Source organism: Mus musculus, chromosome 18, assembly GCF_000001635.26.
Source record: "Mus musculus strain C57BL/6J chromosome 18, GRCm38.p6 C57BL/6J".
In the NCBI taxonomy this organism is placed as follows: domain Eukaryota; kingdom Metazoa; phylum Chordata; class Mammalia; order Rodentia; family Muridae; genus Mus; species Mus musculus.
Genome location: NC_000084.6, coordinates 39,801,468 through 39,820,265, shown reverse-complemented (window position 1 = coordinate 39,820,265; position 18,798 = coordinate 39,801,468). Strand labels below are relative to the sequence as shown.

Sequence of the window (18,798 nt, the reverse complement as noted above, 5' to 3'; positions counted from 1 at the left end):
AATCCAGTATATAAACAAACTCAAAGACAAAAACCACATGATCATCTTGATAGATGCGGAGAAAGCATTTGACAAAATCCAACGCTCATTTATGATAAAAGTCCTGGAAAGATCAGGAATTCAGGGCCCATACCTAAACATGATAAAAGCAATCTACACCAGGCCAGTAGCCAACATCAAAGTAAATGGCGAGAAGCTGGAAGCAATCCCACTAAAATCAGGGACTAGACAAGGCTGCCCACTTTCTCCCTAAATATTCAACATAATTTGAAGTCCTAGCCAGAGCAATTAGACAACAAAAGGAGATCAAGGGGATACAAATTGGAAAGGAAGAAGTCAAAATATCACTTTTTGCAGATGATATGATAGTATATATAAGTGACCCTAGAAATTCCATCAGAGAACTCCTAAATCTGATAAACAGCTTCAGTGAAGTAGCTGGATATAAAATTAACTCAAACAAGTCAATGGCCTTTCTCTACACTAAGGATAAACCAGCTGAGAAAGAAATTAGGGAAACAACACCCTTCACAATAGTCACAAATAATATAAAATACCTTGGCATGACTCTAACTAAGGAAGTGAAAGATCTGTATGATAAGAACTTCAAGTCTCTGAAGAAAGAAATTAAAGAAGATCTCAGAAGATGGAAAGATCTCCCATGATCATGGATTGGCAGGATCAATATAGTAAAAATGGCTATCTTGCCAAAAGCAATCTACAGATTCAATGCAATCCCCATCAAAATTCCAACTCAATTCTTCAATGAATTAGAAAGGGCAATCTGCAAATTCATCTGGAATAACAAAAAACCTAGGATAGCAAAAAATCTTCTCAAGGATAAAAGAACCTCTGGTGGAATTACCATTCCGGAACTAAAGCTGTACTACAGAGCAATTGTGATAAAACTGCATGGTACTGGTATAGCGACAGACAAGTAGACCAATGGAATAGAATCGAAGACCCAGAAATAAACCCACACACCTATGGTCACTTGATCTCTGACAAGGGAGATAAAACCATCCAGTGGAAAAAAGACAGCATTTTCAACAAATGGTGCTGGCACAACTGATGGTTATCATGTAGAAGAATACAAATTGATCCATTCCTATCTCCTTGTACTAAGGTCAAATCTAAGTGGATCAAGGAACTCCACATAAAACCAGAGACACTGAAACTTATAGAGGAGAAAGTCTGGAAACGCCTCGAAGATATGGGCACAGGGGAAAAATCCTGCATAGAACAGCAATGTCTTGTGCTGTAAGATTGAGAATTGGGACCTCATAAAATTGCAAAGTTTCTGTCAGGCAAAAGACACCGTCAATAAAACAAAAGGTCACCAACAGATTGGGAAAGGATCTTTACCTCTCCTAAATCAGATAGGGGACTAATATCCAATATATATAAAGAACTCAAGAAGGTGAACCCCAGAAAATCAAATAACCGCATTAAAAAATGGGGCTCAGAGCTAAACAAAGAATTCTCACCTGAGGAATACCGAATGGCTGAGAAGCACCTGAAAAAATGTTCAGCATCATTAATCATCAGGGAAATGCAAATCAAAGCAACCCGGAGATTCCATCTCACACCAGTCAGAATAGCTAAGATCAAAAACTCAGGTGACAGCAGATGCTGGCGAAGATGTGGTGAAAGAGGAACATTACTCCATTGTTGGTGGGATTGCAAGCTTTTACAACCACTCTGGAAATCAGTCTGGTGGTTACTCAGAAAATTGGACATAGTACTATGGGAGGATCCAGAAACACCTCTCCTGGGTATATATCCAGAAGATGTTCCAACTGGTAAGAAAGACACATGATCTACTATGTTCATAGCAGCCTTATTTATAGTAGCCAGAAGCTAGAAAGAACCCAGATGTCCCTCAACAGAGGAATGGATACAGAAAATGTGGTACATCTACACAATGGAGTACTACTCAGCTATTAAAAAGAATGAATTTATGAAATTCCTAGGCAAATGGATGGACCTGGAGGGCATCATCCTGAGTGAAGTAACCCAATCACAAAAGAACTCACATGATATGTACTCACTGTAAGTGGATATTAGCCCAGAAACTTAGAATATGCAAGATACAATCTGTAAAATACATGAAACTCAAGAAGAACGAAGACCAAAGTGTAGACTCTTTGCCCCTTCTTAGAATTGGGAACAAAACACCCATGGAAGGAGTTACAGAGACAAAGTTTGGAGCTGAGACAGAAGGATGGACCATCTAGAGACTGCCATACCCAGGGATCCATCCCATAATCTGCCTCCAAAAGCTGACACCATTGCATATACTAGCAAGATTTTGCTGAAAGGACCCTGATATAGCTGTCTCTTGTGAGACTATGCTGGGGCCTATCAAACACATAAGTAGATGCTCACAGTCAGCCTTTGCATGGATCACAGGGCCCCTAATGGAGGAGCTAGAGAAAGTACCCAAGGAGCTAAAGGGGTTGCAACCCTATAGGTGGAACACCAATATGAACTAACCAGTAACACCCCCACTCCCCTCGAGCTCGTGTTTCTAGCTGCATATATATCAGAAGATGGCCTATTCGGCCATCATTGGAAAGAGAGGTGCATTGGTCTTGCAAACTTTATATGCCTCAGTACAGGGGAATGCCAGGGCCAAGAAGTGGGAGTGGGTGGGTAGGGAAGTTGGGGGGGGGGGATGGGGGACTTTTGGGATAGCATTGGAAATGTAAATGAAGAAAATACCTAATTAAAAAAGATAAGGAAAAAAAGAATTTCTTGGATGTATTTGGTATGTTGGATATGGACCTGAGGCTCCAAGATACAAGGATAATTTTGGTACCTGCTCTTATGCTAACTAGTCTCAGCCCCCCCCCCCCAATATTAAATAAGCAATTATGTGCCTAATTACTTAATTGTAATGATGATATGGTATATGATAAGAAGCAGTGGGGCAATATGAAGACTAACATCTGCTATAGCAGAACTGAACAGACTTGAAGGAATGGAGGCATCCTTATGTGGTAGATTCGAACTGTGAGGAGTAAGCATAGGTCTTGGTATGTAACTCTCTTACCTAACTGACTCTCAGTTTCCACAGTGGTAGTCTGGGAATAGATTACTAATGTGCTAAGACATGCAATATATTCAGAGAGACGTTGGGCACATGGTATGTGCTCAACAGAAACTAGATACCATGTTTTGAGTCTCTCTGCTTGGTAAGTACACTTTTGGATTCTAAACTAGCTAGGTCAACCCATCACTCTAAGTCCTAGCTGTAGCTAATGAGAAGCATGAATTCTGTGCCCTGTGTTGTTAACTGAATGAGCTATGAAGCTACCTTCTCAGAATGCAATTTTAAGATGACACACAAGATTAACATCTAGAGCTGAGGGCTTTTGGAAAGGTAGAGAAGGAAGTATAGTGAGTTGGTCCTTAGAGAAACTTTTCTGTCACACAAACTCGGGAATACAAACATCACAAATTCTTCACCTTCAGAGTCATATAATTCATAAACAGTTTAACCTTTAAACCAGGACCTTTCCATCCAGACCCAGTGAACGGCTTCTTTTCCTTGCACTATTGTGCTTTTCTGTAAGCATGATAAAATGCAGTAGGGTAGGCACAGAAAACAAAACAAAAGGATTAGTTGGGAATATTTTCATCTACACTGATGAACGGAGATGTATTTCAAAAAGACTAGACTCAAACTAGGTGGATGTGTATTCACTACTGGTACCGTATAAGAAACATAGTGGTAAACGGCATCTCCTAACCCACAGGATAACACCTGTTCAATAATCTAGAGTTGGTACCTGTGGCTGCAGCTGCAAGAATAAAACGCACTAACAGAAGAACAGTTAGAAGTGACAAATCCAAGCTAGCACAACTTGTCATCACGCTGAGCAGGTGTGCGTGATTTGAATTGAGTCAATTGCCCTTCTCTTGCTTTTACTCTGTCAGCTCTGCTGCCCTTGCACTTTGGACAAGTAATTACTACCCGGGACATGTTGGCTGGTCTTACGTCAATTTGACACACAAACTAGAGGTATCTGAAAGGAGGGAACTTAACTGAGAAAAATGCCTCCATAAGATCCAGTGATAGGCCGTTTTCTCAATTAGTTATTGTTGGGGGAAGGCCCATCCAATTCTGGGTGGTGCTATCCATGAGCTAGCCCTGGATTCTATAAGGATGCTGGCTGAGCAAGACATGGGAATCAAGCAAACAGCACCCTTCCATAACCTCAGCTTCAGCTCCTGCCTCCAGGTTCCTACCCTGTTTGAGTTCCTGTCCTGATTTCTTTTAGAGATCAATAGCAATGTAGAAGTAAAATCTGAATAAACCCTTTCCTCCCCAACTTGCTTTTTGGTCATGGTGTTTAATCAATCCAGTAGTAACCCTAACTAAGACACCAGGAGAAACAGAAGCTCCGGTATGAGCTAAGGCTGCTAAATTACTGGCTTCCCCCGACTTGTGTGGGTTTCTGCCTTCTTGTCTGTTACCTCTAACAGACGTTTTCTGTTGCATAGCAAATCTTCCTTCCTGTGTGATCCCAAATGATTATTCTTGCTGGGACAGGGAAGTATCACTGTTTTTCTGTTCAAAACAGTTTCCAGATGAACACTCCTGACTTGCGTATGGTGCTGTGTGACAAGCTTTCCCAGGCATTTTCTGGCACCAGAGAGTAGACAAAAATGATGTTGAGCCTGTCAAACGCATTGTAGCATCAGCTGAAATTAACCACCCCACCAGGCTTGACATGCAAAAGGAACATAATTTATTAGCTCACTCACTTCAGGAGAGCTGAAATTCTTTTTAAGAAATTAGAGATTCAGCAGTCAAGAATTCTCTCTAATCTTGCAGAAGATCCACACGGTTCACTACTCTTGGCAACTCCAATTCATGGGGAGCTTTAACTCCCTCCTCTCTTGGCTTCTGTGGAAACTGCACACCTGTAGTACACTTTCACCACATACAAGCAAACACACACACACATGTAAAATAAAATCAATAAAATGTTTTCTAAAGGAATTCAAGATTTCTTTGGGCAAGCCCTACAAGTAGTTTTTAATTAAGTTTAATTTTCCTTGTCTGGGTTATTCCCTAGGAAGGGAATTTAAAGCCGTCAAGAAACTTTCTAACCCAGGATGCTCTGCATATCTTGGGGTTCATAGCCATGTTTCTCACATAGAAGTATTACCAGAATATTTAGGTAGACCTAACAAGATGGATTTGGCCACTTACCTTTCCGGGGATAATTAAACAAACAAATAATGGCAAGAAGAAAAAAAAAAAACCTTAATTCAGTCTGGCCACATTAGGACTAATGACAAGAAGTTCATTGGCTTTCCCCTGCCAAATCTACTCACAAGCTGGAGGGAGAAATGGCCAATAAGCACTTGCTGCTATTCCAGAGGACCTGAGTTCTGTTCCAAGCAGTCCTAACTGGGGCATGCAACCCCCTGTAACTCAGGCTCCAAATATTCTCACACCTTCTTCCGGACTCTTCAGGTACCTGCACACAGATAACATAAATAAAAGTAAAATAAATAAATAAATAAATATTTTAAGAAGACTGTTCTTCCCAAAGAAATAGAAACAAGTTGGAATAATTAAGAATGGAGGATTAGAGTTCAGAGTTGTTTTGACCCTCAGGTTGTGTGCAGCTAGCTCTAAAAGAACAGGACCCAGAAGCAATGAATCATTTCTTCCTAATCCTGGAAGAGTTGCCCCAGCAACAGCATCTTTGTTTTAACAGTAGCAACAGCTGAATCACATGTATATTTTTCTAACACATGTAAAAAGAGCTTTGTTGGGGCTGGTGAGATGGCTCAGCAGGTAAGAGCACCCGACTGCTCTTCCAAAGGTCCTGAGTTTAAATCCCAGCAACCTCATGGTGGCTCACAACCATCCCTAATGAGATCTGACTCCCTCTTCTGGTGTGTCTGAAGACAGCTACAGTGTACTTACATATAATAAATAAATAAATAAATAAATAAATAAATAAATAAATAAATAAATAAATAAATAAATCTTTTTTAAAAAAAAGAGCTTTGTTGCATCCTCATCAACACATCATCCCAGGCATGCTGCCCGATGCCTTCTCAGACGTCTTATCAACTAACAGAATCCTTCCCCAGAGCACAGGGAAGACTGACAAAATCATGGCTCAGAAGTCTGAGACTCAGCCCTAGAGATAACCTAGCAAGGTTCCAAGATGTACTTGGTAAGTCCGGCTCTTCCTGTGGCTCATCCAGCCCTTAAGTGAGACGACTGCTAAAGAGAGAGCCACCGCTTTGACGTTTTCTCCTCTCATATTTTTGGTTATGAACTTGGCAACTTTAGGCCTACTTAACAATTCTTTGTGCTGTTATTTTTTACCTCAAATACATAGTGGTTTTCTGTTTTCCTGGGACCTTGAATGATATAGGTGTCTATTATTTGTTGATATGATCTCTGAAGTCCTGAGAGCTTTCACGAGAACACTTTGAAAAATCAGATGTGCAGCACAATTGGGATAATTGTGATCAACGCATGATGAAGGTCTACACACTACACACCATGGGGAGACGTTTATTATGGTTCCTTCATTCACTGGTCACAACAGTCCTCTGAGACCTATGGTAGAGTCACCCTGGCCTTACAGAGGCAAAAACTGAGGTACAGGGAAATGTCATGGCCTACACGAGGTGGGAAGCAAATAAGCCAGAGGGCACGAGATTCAATTCTGCTCCTGGTTCTCATCTTTGATTCTTTTAGTCAGCTAGCATAACTTGTCATTCTGAAGGAATAGGTATTCAGGTTCACAGAAGCTCCCCTCAGACCAAGAAAGCAGAGACCAAGGCTTCTTGTGGCTCTAAATGCTCAATGTGGTAACTCACTATTGTAAGAAATACACAGTAAATATTTGAGTTGAAACTTGAAGCTTGAAAGAGTTGAACCAGGACTTGAAAAGACAGTGACTCGAGTGAAGAGAGGTTAAGTCCTCAAGCTATCTTGGGGCATCCAATTAAAACGGCTTTGAAAGCAGATGCAGGGTGTGGCATTTAAGGACTTTGATGCTGGAGAGGAAAAATCTACATGAGACACTTTGTATGTAGTACCTAAGGGAGTTTTCAGAAACTGGCATCAGCCTAGGAAAGATGGTGCTGAATCCATTGAGAAAAAAAAAAAAAAAGAGTGCTGTGGCCAGAAGCTACAAAAGGCAGAAAGCTGGGACCCATATTAAATTGAGGACACACAACTTGCCTAATCCAACTGTAATTTTTATCCTGAGATGTCCTCATATTTAAAACAGTAATTGGTCTGCTTAAATAGGGCCATACAAGGAACTCTCTGCACTCCTTTTATTGGGAAATAAACCATAATTCCTGGAAAGTACTAGCAGTTTCTGAAACTGTAGTGACATTGGCAAGAGTCTTTCAATTAAAGATTACCAGGGGCTTAGCCCACTTCCGATAGACATTTCATCCGGAGAACAGTACAGACCCTAGGCAGGCCTTACTATTACAACACCAATATGTTTTATAGTCTGGAGTTTAAACACTTCATCTGAAACATGAGTGACATGGAGAATGAATGAATCTACTCCACTTTTCAATAAGTTTCCTATGACAGCACGTATAACAAAATATTTATTGAAAAATGAACAAGAGAATTAGTTTAGAGCATTGTAGAGCCTTCTCTGCTGGTGCATATGTGAAGTCACTATGCATTTATTTCCGTCTCTCTTGGACTTGTCCCCAAGTTATTACTCACATTCTGAAGAGTCACAGAGTTTGGGCAGATGTTTGCTCAGAGCCTTGAAGTATTGGGGATTTCCAGTCAGAACTTCTAAGTATAAAAGACTGCTGTCTTGGATTGATTTTCTGGGGAGTTTTTCAATTAAAAAGAAATTTCATTTGTTTGTTTTGAGACAGTCTCACTAAGTAAATCTGGCTATCCTGGGACTTCCGATGTAGACTAGGCAGGCCGCTAATTCACAGACATCTGCTTGTATCTACTTTCCGAGAACATAGATAGTAGATAGATAGATAGATAGATAGATAGATAGATAGATAGACAGACAGATGTAGAGATAGAGATAGATATAGATATTCCCAATAAGCTACAAATCTCTCTCTTATGAATTCTTTATTAGTATTCCCAATGGAAGTACATGGTTCAATAAACATCACCGTGGCTGAGGTATGATATCCAAAAATGTATCCATACTCAAGCAAAGTAAATATTTTAATCTATCTTCTTACACTCTAGGCTTCTGTTTCCCTATGGACAAAACGTAGAAACATAAAATAATAAAAACAAATTGCAATTCTGGTGTTCATCTCTCTGAATACCAAGTGCTAAAGTAATAGTCTTCGGAGATTAAGAATCTACACACTGTCAACTGAAACTGTGCACACAGATTTATAAAGATCTGGACACAACCAGGTGGTACAGGTGACTTTATCCTATACCACACCCTTTCCATACTGGTCTCCAGATGAAATGTGCATCATAAGTATGCTTTCATTTGGTTAAACATTGGCTTATAAAATCTCAAGTAGCCTAATGAATACTGAGAGTTAATTGGCTCTTAAAAATCTCCTTTGGAGGCCTTCTTTGTTCCATTGTGCTGGCACGAGTATCCAAAGTTATGAAATCTATAGTCCACACATTATTCGATTTTCCAACTAAATTTTAATATTTAGCTAGATGAGAACAATAAGCCCAATTATTATTCTCACCTTAAACCATTTCCCCAGAGAAAGAGCGAGTGAATGCCTCGCATCAGCCATTTATTCCTTTTTCCTCCTGTCAGTCATCTTAAGCATGTATTTGCTAAAAGATGTTTGTTCATGCTCTTCCCGATGACCCTTCAGAGTTATCCATCAACTCCCTTCATCAGAAAGTGAAGTAGTAACCATCAAGTAGACTGTACTTATTGACTTTCTTAAAAAAAAAAAAAAAAAAACACTTGGAGGGACTCTGCCAACTTTAATAAATTAAATACAAAGTCATAATAAGCATGGCCCTTCCCTTTTGTTCTCATTTGTAATAGCAACAACTTTAATATATCAAAAGTTAGATCCCTAAAATTACCAGTTATTAAGATAACTGTTCTTTAGCCCACTTCTGATAGACATTTCATCCGGAGAACAGTACAGACCCTAGGCAGGCCTTACTATTACAACACCAATATGTTTTATAGTCTGGAGTTTAAACACTCCATCTGAAACATGAGTGACATGGAGAATGAAAATAAAGTTCATTAGGCTACAGTATGTAAGTAAGGGTATTTACAGAGTGAATGAGGCCCATTGTTGGAAAGGGATGGGGAAAATATTCATTAGCCTCCTCACTCTAATTGCCTGTTATTGTGTAATGGTGTGACATTGTTTACAAAATCACACATTTGTTCTGAAGTTGTCAATTAGAAACTTTCAGATTAGGTAAACAAATTATTTCACAAGAAGATGCTGTCTCCCTAAACCACTTTTTATGAAAAAAAAAAAATCTCAAATTGCCAGTTTCATAATGTGATAATCCCTGAGCTTCCACTTTGGGTCAAATTGCCACATAAATGTACTTGAGCCCAAACTCCAACTACTTACTACCTACCACACACACTCAGTCATACAGACCCGATGCCCTCCATCACTGGGGCTCAGCCCTTTGGTATGTGTCTTAGTTAGGGTTTTACTGCTGTGAACAGACACCATAACCAAGGCAAGTCTTATAAAGGACAACATCTAATTGGGGTTAGCTTACAGGTTCAGAGGTTCAGTCCAGTATCATCAAGGTGGGAGCATGGCAGCATCCAGGAAGGCATGGTACAGGAGGAACTGAGAGTTCTATGTCTTCATATGAAACAGCTAGCAGAATACTGGCTTCCAGGCACTAAAACAAGGATATTAAAGCCCACATCCACAATGACACACCTAACTGCAATAAGGCCACACCTACTTCAACAAAGCCACACCTCCCAACAGTGCCACTCCCTGGGCCAAGCATATACAAACCATCACAATATGCATGATGTTACTAAGACAATTTCCAGTCTGCTACTGCTTAAATGGAATGGTTTGAGTTTGGTGTTTCCTCATGGCTTATTTAAAATAGAATGAAGAAAGAACAATTTAGAGGGAAAAAAAGGGAAAGGTTGGAGAAAAAAGGAAAAGCAAACATGGTAGCGATGTAGCCAATTATCTGAATTAAAGACACAGAGCTTCCCTGGGAAGTATGTATTTGTTCAACTCTGTTTTCAAGTTTGATGCTCACAGTAGCCCACTTAAAATGCAGGGAGAAAAAGATGTTGAGCATCCCCTGGGTCCTCTGAGAACAGGAATTATGAACGATCTGTCCACGTACACATTCATTCAATGACCCCTGCCGTGGTACCATCTTCATTTTATGACTGAGAAGACCAACTCAGACAAAAATCTATGTTAAATAATTTATAACAAGTGTCTTAAATTTGAATCCAAGTTAAATAAAATTAAACATTGTTCTCTGGGTAGTGATCTTAGAAGAAGCAAAATGGAACCCAAATGTGTCTCTAGGCACGAGGCATCTTGTTATGTTTAGTAGAACTTGTAAATGAAGAATTTTTGACTTATTTTTGTTTTAATACTTGTTTTCCTGTTTTCTCAAGAATTCCATGAGTAAGATTATTTTTGGGGGGAGGGGGTGGTCCATCCTTGCATTCCCAGTGTGTAGCACATAGGAAGAGTTCAAGAAATATACTTCAGTTGTATCATGTGCTCAGTGTCTCTCATTAGCTCTTGCATGGTCTAAGCCAATTGATGCACAGACAGACAAATTCCATATCTATTGCCTGCAGATCTCTGCGATTTTAATCCCATGCCTAACTAATGGTGAGTACTTTTTTTTTAAGCCAACCAGAACCAACTGCTTTCAAATCAGCTAGAAGTGTCCCAAATAGAATAGCAAACACTAGATGGTACAAACCACCATGACTTCCTTCTGAGAATAGATATTATCATGTCCCCAGATTTAAGAAAACTGACATTGGGGTTTACAGAGGTTACATTAATTGTCCTAGAAGAAAGAATTTACCCAGAATGGAAAGGTTAAAACGCAAAATGAGCAGTCTAGAAGCCTTACTAGGAGAAGGGAAACTCAGGAATATGGGGATTTGACCTCCCTGGGCTGGGACTCACAGTGCTCTCTTCCTGTTTTCCATAGCTGTCTCAGGGTGACCCAGGATGGACCTTAAGTCCTCACTTGGGTGGCACCTACAGTCCTCCACTCCAGATTGTTCGATACTCAGACTGCCTTCAGAAGGAGGCTTCAAGTCCTTTTCCCTAACAGTCCTCCCTTCCCACAAAGCAACATTTGGACGGTAGTGGCAGAAGCCATAGAATCCTCAAAGAATTTCCAAATTGGCACCATCTTTCTTTCCACTGTGTTTTCTTGCCCAGAATCCTGTGTCATGAGGAAAATAGTCTAAGACCAAAACTCACTCTGCAAGTTCTACTTGTGGGAAAAACACAAAAATATTCCACCCTTAAAGATACAGGCCTCTACACATAAACCAGCCAACCTCTTCTGCTATGGAGTAGAGGAGGGTATTCTTAGTTTCTGCTGATTACAGAGAGCCCTACAGCATCCAAACCCTCACGAACAAAGCTCACAACCATGCTTACTTGCAAAATGGAAGGTAACCATCACAGGCCAGTGATTTTTTTGCACACCATCCACCAAACTAATGGCAGAGGGTTATAGTAACTGAGTGTTGGTCACAATTCCGTGTGTTGACTGGTCTTGGCTTCATGGTTTAGTTTGGTTATGGTTGGGGTTTTTTTTTTTTTCTTCTCATATATGCCTGATCCTGTGTTGGTTCTCTTATTCATTCATAGGAAGATAGGAACCAGGCTGCCCCGTGGAGGATGATTTCATCCACTCCCCTGTTCCACTTCCCTTGTTTCCCTCCAAGTCTCTGCAGAAGTGTCATTTCCTGCTAGGAGAGATATCTGATTCCTAGCACAGGTCTGTCCCTTTATACTCTGAAACTTATTATTATAACCTTTATCTGGTTTGTTGTTCATTTCGCTCACAAGTTATGAATGTAATAAGGGCATCTCCAGGTCCCAGAGAACCAACACAAGGATCAGGAATAAGTAAGAAAAAATGAAAATAAAACAAACCCCAACCATAACCAAGCTAAACTACGAAGCCCAGACCAGTCAACACACAGAATCACTATATTCTGTAAAATAGACACACTATCCCTATAATGTGTCTCCTATACTTCCATGAGTTAAGTGGCCACATCAAAGCCATTTTGAATGTTCAGAGTGGTCACGTCTACCAATCCCAAATATCTTGTATGTTTTCTAGGTGCTTTTTAAAAGAATCTCTTTCAATTTTTGAGGTTATAATAAAACCACATGATTTTCTCTTTCCTTTTCTCCCCCAAACCCTCCCATGTGCCCTTCCTTGGTCTTTTTCAAATCCATGCCCCCTTTTTACATTAACTAGTGCTATATGAATATGTGTGCTCCTCCCTGGGAAGACCGTTTCTCTGCTCTCAGCATCCCTTAGTTGCCTGTAGTTCTTTGTTTAGGGCTGAGGCCTCCAGGCCTCCCCCTTCCACATTAGCGTAGCTACTGCCCTTGTGGAGCTTTTGTTTAGGAGGCCACTTCTGAGGTATAAATTCTGACATTCCTACAAGACACAGTCCCACAGCAACAATCCCTGAGCCTTAGGTACCGGTTGTGTTGTAGATGTATGTATCTGTTGAGACTGGGCTCTACAACACTGTGTTTTGATTGGTTATGGTTTTCTGTTTTCTAGGTTCTTGAAAACAGACCTTCACAAACCAAAAGAAAAGAATGGAATACTACCAGGGTGTCCCAACAATAGTACATATCTCTCTATTCTAAATTACAAATTACAAATGAAATTGGTTTATGAAGGTACAGATATCATATGTAAAACTCCTTAGGTTACTGATCAATTAATTTGATTGGCTATCTAAACAGGAAAACAAATACATGCACTTGATAAAGTTAGGTTTTTAATAGCCTAATTTGCCCTACCAGCAGAAATTTCAAGAGAACAAGAACAGCTATAGTTAAAATTGTAGGTCCCTGTGGTTTTTGGGGCTCAATCCATGGCTTTTCCCAGAGATGCTTGAGAACCAGAGTTTGATCCCAGCATCCACAAACAAAGCTGGGCATGGGTGTTCTTGCTTATGATGCCTTAATTAGGAAAACAGAGATAGGAGCATGACTGGGGCTAACTGGCAGGCCAGCTGAGCCTACTGAAGAGACCTGGGTCTTAGTGAGAGTCTCTGTCTCACATAACAAGGTAGATATCTCCTAAGGAAAAACACTAAACATTGATTTATGCCCCCCCCCCACATACACATATGTACGTGAACATTCACATTCACATGCACACACACACACAACTTGTTTTTATAAGCTAAATGCTGACTTTTATAGTTTCCAGCTTTGCCTCCAGAAATGACCAGGAACAGTTTAATTTGATGTTCATGGAGACAAATGTCACACTTGGCCTTGGGAAGTGCTAGCTCATATAGAGAGGTGATCTGTCATTTTGCTTGGATGATATAAACCAACCTATTGACATTTTTTTTGTCAAGAATATTATCCTTAAAAGACTCAATACAAAAGATGAAATTAAGAACAAATATTTCTTTTTTTTCTTAGATATTTTCTTTATTTATATTGCAAATGTTATTCCCTTTTCTAGTTTCCCCTCCAAAAATCCCCTGTCTCCTCCCTCTGTTTCCCAACATGCCCACCCCTGCTTCCTGGCCCAGGCATTCCCCTATACTGGGGCATAGAACCTTCACAGGACCAAGGGAGAGCTCCCATTGATGACCAACTAGGCCATCCTCTGCTACATATACAGCTAGAACCACAAGTTCCATCTGCGTTTCATATATATATATATATATATATATATATATATATATATATACATACATACATATATATATATGTGTGTGTGTGTAATCAAAGCATATATATAACATATATATATATATATATATATACGTAATTGTAAATAGATTCTTTTCTCATACAATACAGAATATCCTGACCACAGTTCCCACTCCCTCCACTCCTCCGAGCTCTTCTTACTTCCCCTCTCCTCCAGATCCATTTCCCCTCTGTTTCCTGTCATTAAAGAGCAGGCCTCCAAGAGACAAATAACCAAGCATGGCAAAACAAAATATAATAAAAAATGGGCAAAAGCCCTCATATTGAGACAGGACAAGGCAACCCAGTAGGAGGTAAAGGGTCCAAAGAGCAAGCAAATGAGTCAGAGATACACTTGCCTCTACAGTTAGGAGTCCTACAAAACCAACAAGCTAACAGCCATAACATATACAAAGAGGACCTGGTACAGACCCATGCAATCCCTGTGCTTGCCACTTTAGTCTCTGTAAGCCCATACTTGTGGGCTTAGTTGATTCAGTGGGTCATGTTCTCCTGGTGTCTTCCATCCCTTTGATTCCTATAAGTTTCAAGGGGAGGGACCCAATGAAGACATACAATTTAGCTTCTCTCTGTGTCTGCATAATGCCTGGCTGTGCATCTCTGAACCTGCTCCATCAGCTGCTAGAGGAAACCTCCCTACTTGTACTTTAAAATATATATATATATATATATATCAATCAGATGCATCAAATGTATTATTAGACCCACACATAGGATTGTAGGGAAATTGTCTTTTCAAGTCCCCTCAGCATTTCTAACATCATCCAGTACAATCTAATATTCTATAGAGATCCAGTAATGTTATTTCATGGAGAAAGGAATAGATAAATTAGTGACGAGGGTGAAAGGTGAAACATGTCTTCCTCAGGGACTTCATAAATGTGTCAAACAAGAAATGATCAAGTACTTTTCACCATTGTGTGTCATTTAGTAGCTGCCCAGACTAGATTACAGGTTCTGATGGAAGGATAAAATACCATTATATATGCAGCCTTTTCCTGGCCTAAAACTTTTAGATAAAAGGCAGGAAAGAGAATGGATTTCAATTCCAGATTCACTTTAGAAGGAAGGGCTTACAAAGCCCTAGAGCTGGTCCTTGACCCATTTTAATTTGCTCTTACACAGTTATAATTTCCATTTATTAATAGCCAAGACACAAACAAAGGCAGAGTTCTGGCTTCCAGAAATGAACCCCTGAGCTTCAGCCAAAGCTCTCACCTCAGATGAATCCACTGGAGAAGAAGTCCTGTGTCTCCTCACTCTTCATTACAACAAGGTTGAGGACAGAGGACAGTGACAAGCTTGTCCAGACTGCTAATGGCTGTCTTCTGGAGTTGACGATGTAAGCTAGAATAATTGTCTAAAAGATAAAATCTGAGCCAATATTGCAATATTTTATTTGATCATTTTTACAAAATGAATTATCTACCAATAAAGGAATTCAAGAGAATGCAAAACCCTAGTGTCTCTTTTTTCTTCTCCTATTCGAACCTCTCCTCCTCTTTTCTTCCCTCTGCCCACATCTGTTTCTCCTCTCCCTTTCTCCCTCTTCCCCACTCTCCTTCTTTCACCTCTCCTTTCTATTTCTTTTCCATTCTTCTCTGGATATTCTTGTCCTTGATAAGAGAGAGAGAGACAGACACAGAGAGACAGAGAGAGAGAGAGAGCAACCCTGGTTCTAAAAGTCCCAAATTGCCAGAGCAATGGCTGATGTCAAAGAACCAATTACAGTAGTCCACCCTTATATTGCTACAATTCCTTCCATGCAGGAAAGGGTAAACAACATCTACTCCTCATTCAGGGTTCCAACAACAATCCAACCATGTGATTCCACCAAAGTTCACTCCAGAAAAATTTTCCTAGGCTTACTTACAGAACAATGGGAGAGAGGTTACAGGTAACCTTAAAACAGCCACACTCAAAGTTCTGTACCCAGCATAAATAATGACTTCCACATGGCTATAGAAGTGCCCTTTAGTCCTTCCCAACCTCTATGCTAAGCCTTCTCAAAGATCTACCTATAATTAGGACGGAATTGTATACAACTGTTTGGGAGGGATAGCTGGATACTTAAGTGAGCATCCCATATCCTTTGACACTCCTTCCTTCCAAGAGGGAATGTCAATGGTCAGCAAAAACAGCTGTGGTGATCCTTAGAGAGCAGAAGCTGTCAAGCTCCTGAAGAGGGTAGCAGTTTTGCTTGGAGGATAACCTTGGACAACACTTTGTTTGATGTTGCAGTTGCCCAGTCAATTGGCATCACCAAGGAGTGATAGCATCTTAGTCACTCTCTGATGCCATCTCATCTGTAAACATTAGGATGTTTGACAACATCCCAGCAAGACAGCAAATTCAGATAATGTAAGGTATTTTGAGAGAGCACATCTATTTGTTTATTATAACATATTTTTTGTATTCTATTACTGATTATTCTGTTTTTTTTTTCACTATACCCAATTTATGAACAATATCATCCCTCTTGCTGAGTTTTATCCAGTTTTCTCTGGGAGTGTGAACATGTTCTAGCTGAGATTCTGTCTATATTGTTCTACATCCACTGTCTAATTTCACTTAGCACTTCCAAAATCCCAGTAAACATGAGGTTCCTAGGGCTAGAGTGAGATCAGCAAAGAAGTAGCTGAGTGAGGGCTCAGTCATTTCTCTGAGTGTGAGTGCTGTTGATAGGACTTCCTGATAAACCTAGCCGAGTGCTTCAGAGTGACTTCTTGAAATATGTTTAACATGAATATAAGTGGTAAGCTCATAGCAAAAGAGAAAAACAAGCTTGATATTAAGGGAAAAGAAAGATCAAGTTTCTTGAGGAACTTACTGACTGTCTGCCTTCATTCAAGCATAAATTTTATACTCACAGGTACCTTTGTGTTCTCTCTCTCTCTCTCTCTCTCTCTCTCTCTCTCTCTCTCTCTCACACACACACACACACACACACACACACACACACACACACACACATACACACTGTAGTGTACCCTGTAGTGAGAATTCTGAAATATTTTGTTTCTTTAAAAATTATGAGAATGTGCTTCCGTTTTAATCCCAGGTGTGGAGATGCAGGGCTGCTTCAACAGTCTGCAGCAGCTGCTGCTGATTTGCCTCATGCTCCTGCAGAAGCATGATTTTGACAGCTGAAGATAATTTCTGCAATTGTGTGGTGTTTGGAATTCTAGGAACTTTTCAGTGGGTATGTAAATGCAAAGGTCCTGAGAAGCTGGAGGGGTGGTGGTTGGTCATTCAGGAAGGTTGGTTGAGGTTTGTTAGTCATGCTCAAAGAAGAAACAAAAGGAAAGAAATTAGAGTCATGGATCTCTCTGTCCTCTCCCCATCTATCATCACTCTCTCCAGCCCCACTAGGTGCTTTTCAATACTGAACAATGCTAAGTAAAAGTGATTCCTATCTATAAAGATATCCATGTGGTTCTCTTAGACATGTGGCAGTTCTTTATCTCCTGCCAATACTTCAGTTCTTGCTGGTGAGAATGTGAAAATAATCAAACCTATGTCTTTATGGCTTTCCTAACTCAAACATTTCAGTGGCTGGCTTCCCTCCTCTGGGATGAATTAATGAGCATTTCTCTCAGTATATATGATGTCATTGCATGGAGTTGGCACATCCTGAGATCAGGCTCCACACCAAGTTTCAGATTCATGATGGGATCTGGATACTGGAATGTAACAGAGGTTGGTAATTAGCATACATTTAAATAACAATACTCTCAACTACTTGTCCTGCTTTTATTCACCAGAGAATAGGCAACTGCATGAAGGGAAAAGAGACCTTGGGCTAAGCCTTCACCTCTGTGTTATCATCACATGAGATTTAAATCTGCCCTCTGGTGAACTTGCATTCTCCTGCTGCAAAGCTGAGAACCTGTAGAGAATGGAGAGCTTTCATTTTAGAAGGCCATTTTAGTACTCAGTGTGATTGAATGTGCTCTGCAAGCATTCCCTCCCTGCCCCCTGCCATCCCCATGTGTCTCATTAGATTATCCATTCATCCACTGTACTGTGAACCCGTGACTCATGTTGTTGCATGTGTCGTGACATTTAGTGACCTTTTTAGTTGGCCCCACCCAGAAGTCCAGGCTGCATCAACACTGGGCTCTCCCAGAACCCCATGAAGGAATCTCTCAAAAAATATTTTTCTTTATTTTGTTTTTCATTTTTGAGACAGACTCTCACTATGTGGTCATGGCTGGCCTAAAACTTACCTTGTAGACCAGGTTGGCTTTTTGAAATTTGTATTAATCCTTCTCTATTTGCCCCCCCCCCATATTTTGAGATTGTAGGCAAGATCTACTATGCCCATCTCTATTCTGCAATATTCTGAAATAAAATATTCATACCCAAATCCTAATAGATTTTTTGTTCTGAAAAAGGAATTCTGTAGCTGCCCCATTGGCTTATTTCTTTCTTGGTGGCTATTGGCTATATGCTGGCAATATAAAGATAAGTTTCCCAGACTCCTAGATTCACTCTTCCAAGTTATGCTGGACATTGTAATTTGACAAACTTCCTTGTTTAAATGACAGCAATATTACAAGCTGCATTCACTTTAAGAAAATTGATGTCTAGTATGTTGGGTCAAGTGTCACTCATGTTTCAAATTGCTCAGTGGGTTCAGCTAATTTTGAAAGGCAGTGGGGGCTCCTTGCTGATACGTTCACATCATAGCCAAGTTTTAATATAATCCTGTATTTCAGTTTGTATGGCAAAGTCTGGTTTGAAAAAAGAAATGCAAGTTTCATCCAAACATCTTAGAGCTTGCCTCTATGTCTTCCATCACAAAATCAGACCTGGATTAAACCCTTGTCTATGTCT

The 18,798-nt window shown here is 40.1% G+C and overlaps 1 long non-coding RNA gene across 1 annotated transcript in view; it reads right to left on the bottom strand.

Moving 5' to 3' along the window:
- Gm41707 overlaps positions 1-15,427 on the bottom strand; it is a 66,193-nt gene extending 50,766 nt beyond the window's left edge. Inside the window, exons 1-2 of the long non-coding RNA XR_877346.3 lie at positions 15,178-15,427; positions 5,350-5,495 (exon numbers count right to left, since the gene is read on the bottom strand). This is a non-coding gene — a long non-coding RNA (predicted gene, 41707). The remainder of the gene's footprint in view (positions 1-5,349; positions 5,496-15,177) is intronic.
- Between the last annotated feature and the right edge of the window lie 3,371 nt (positions 15,428-18,798).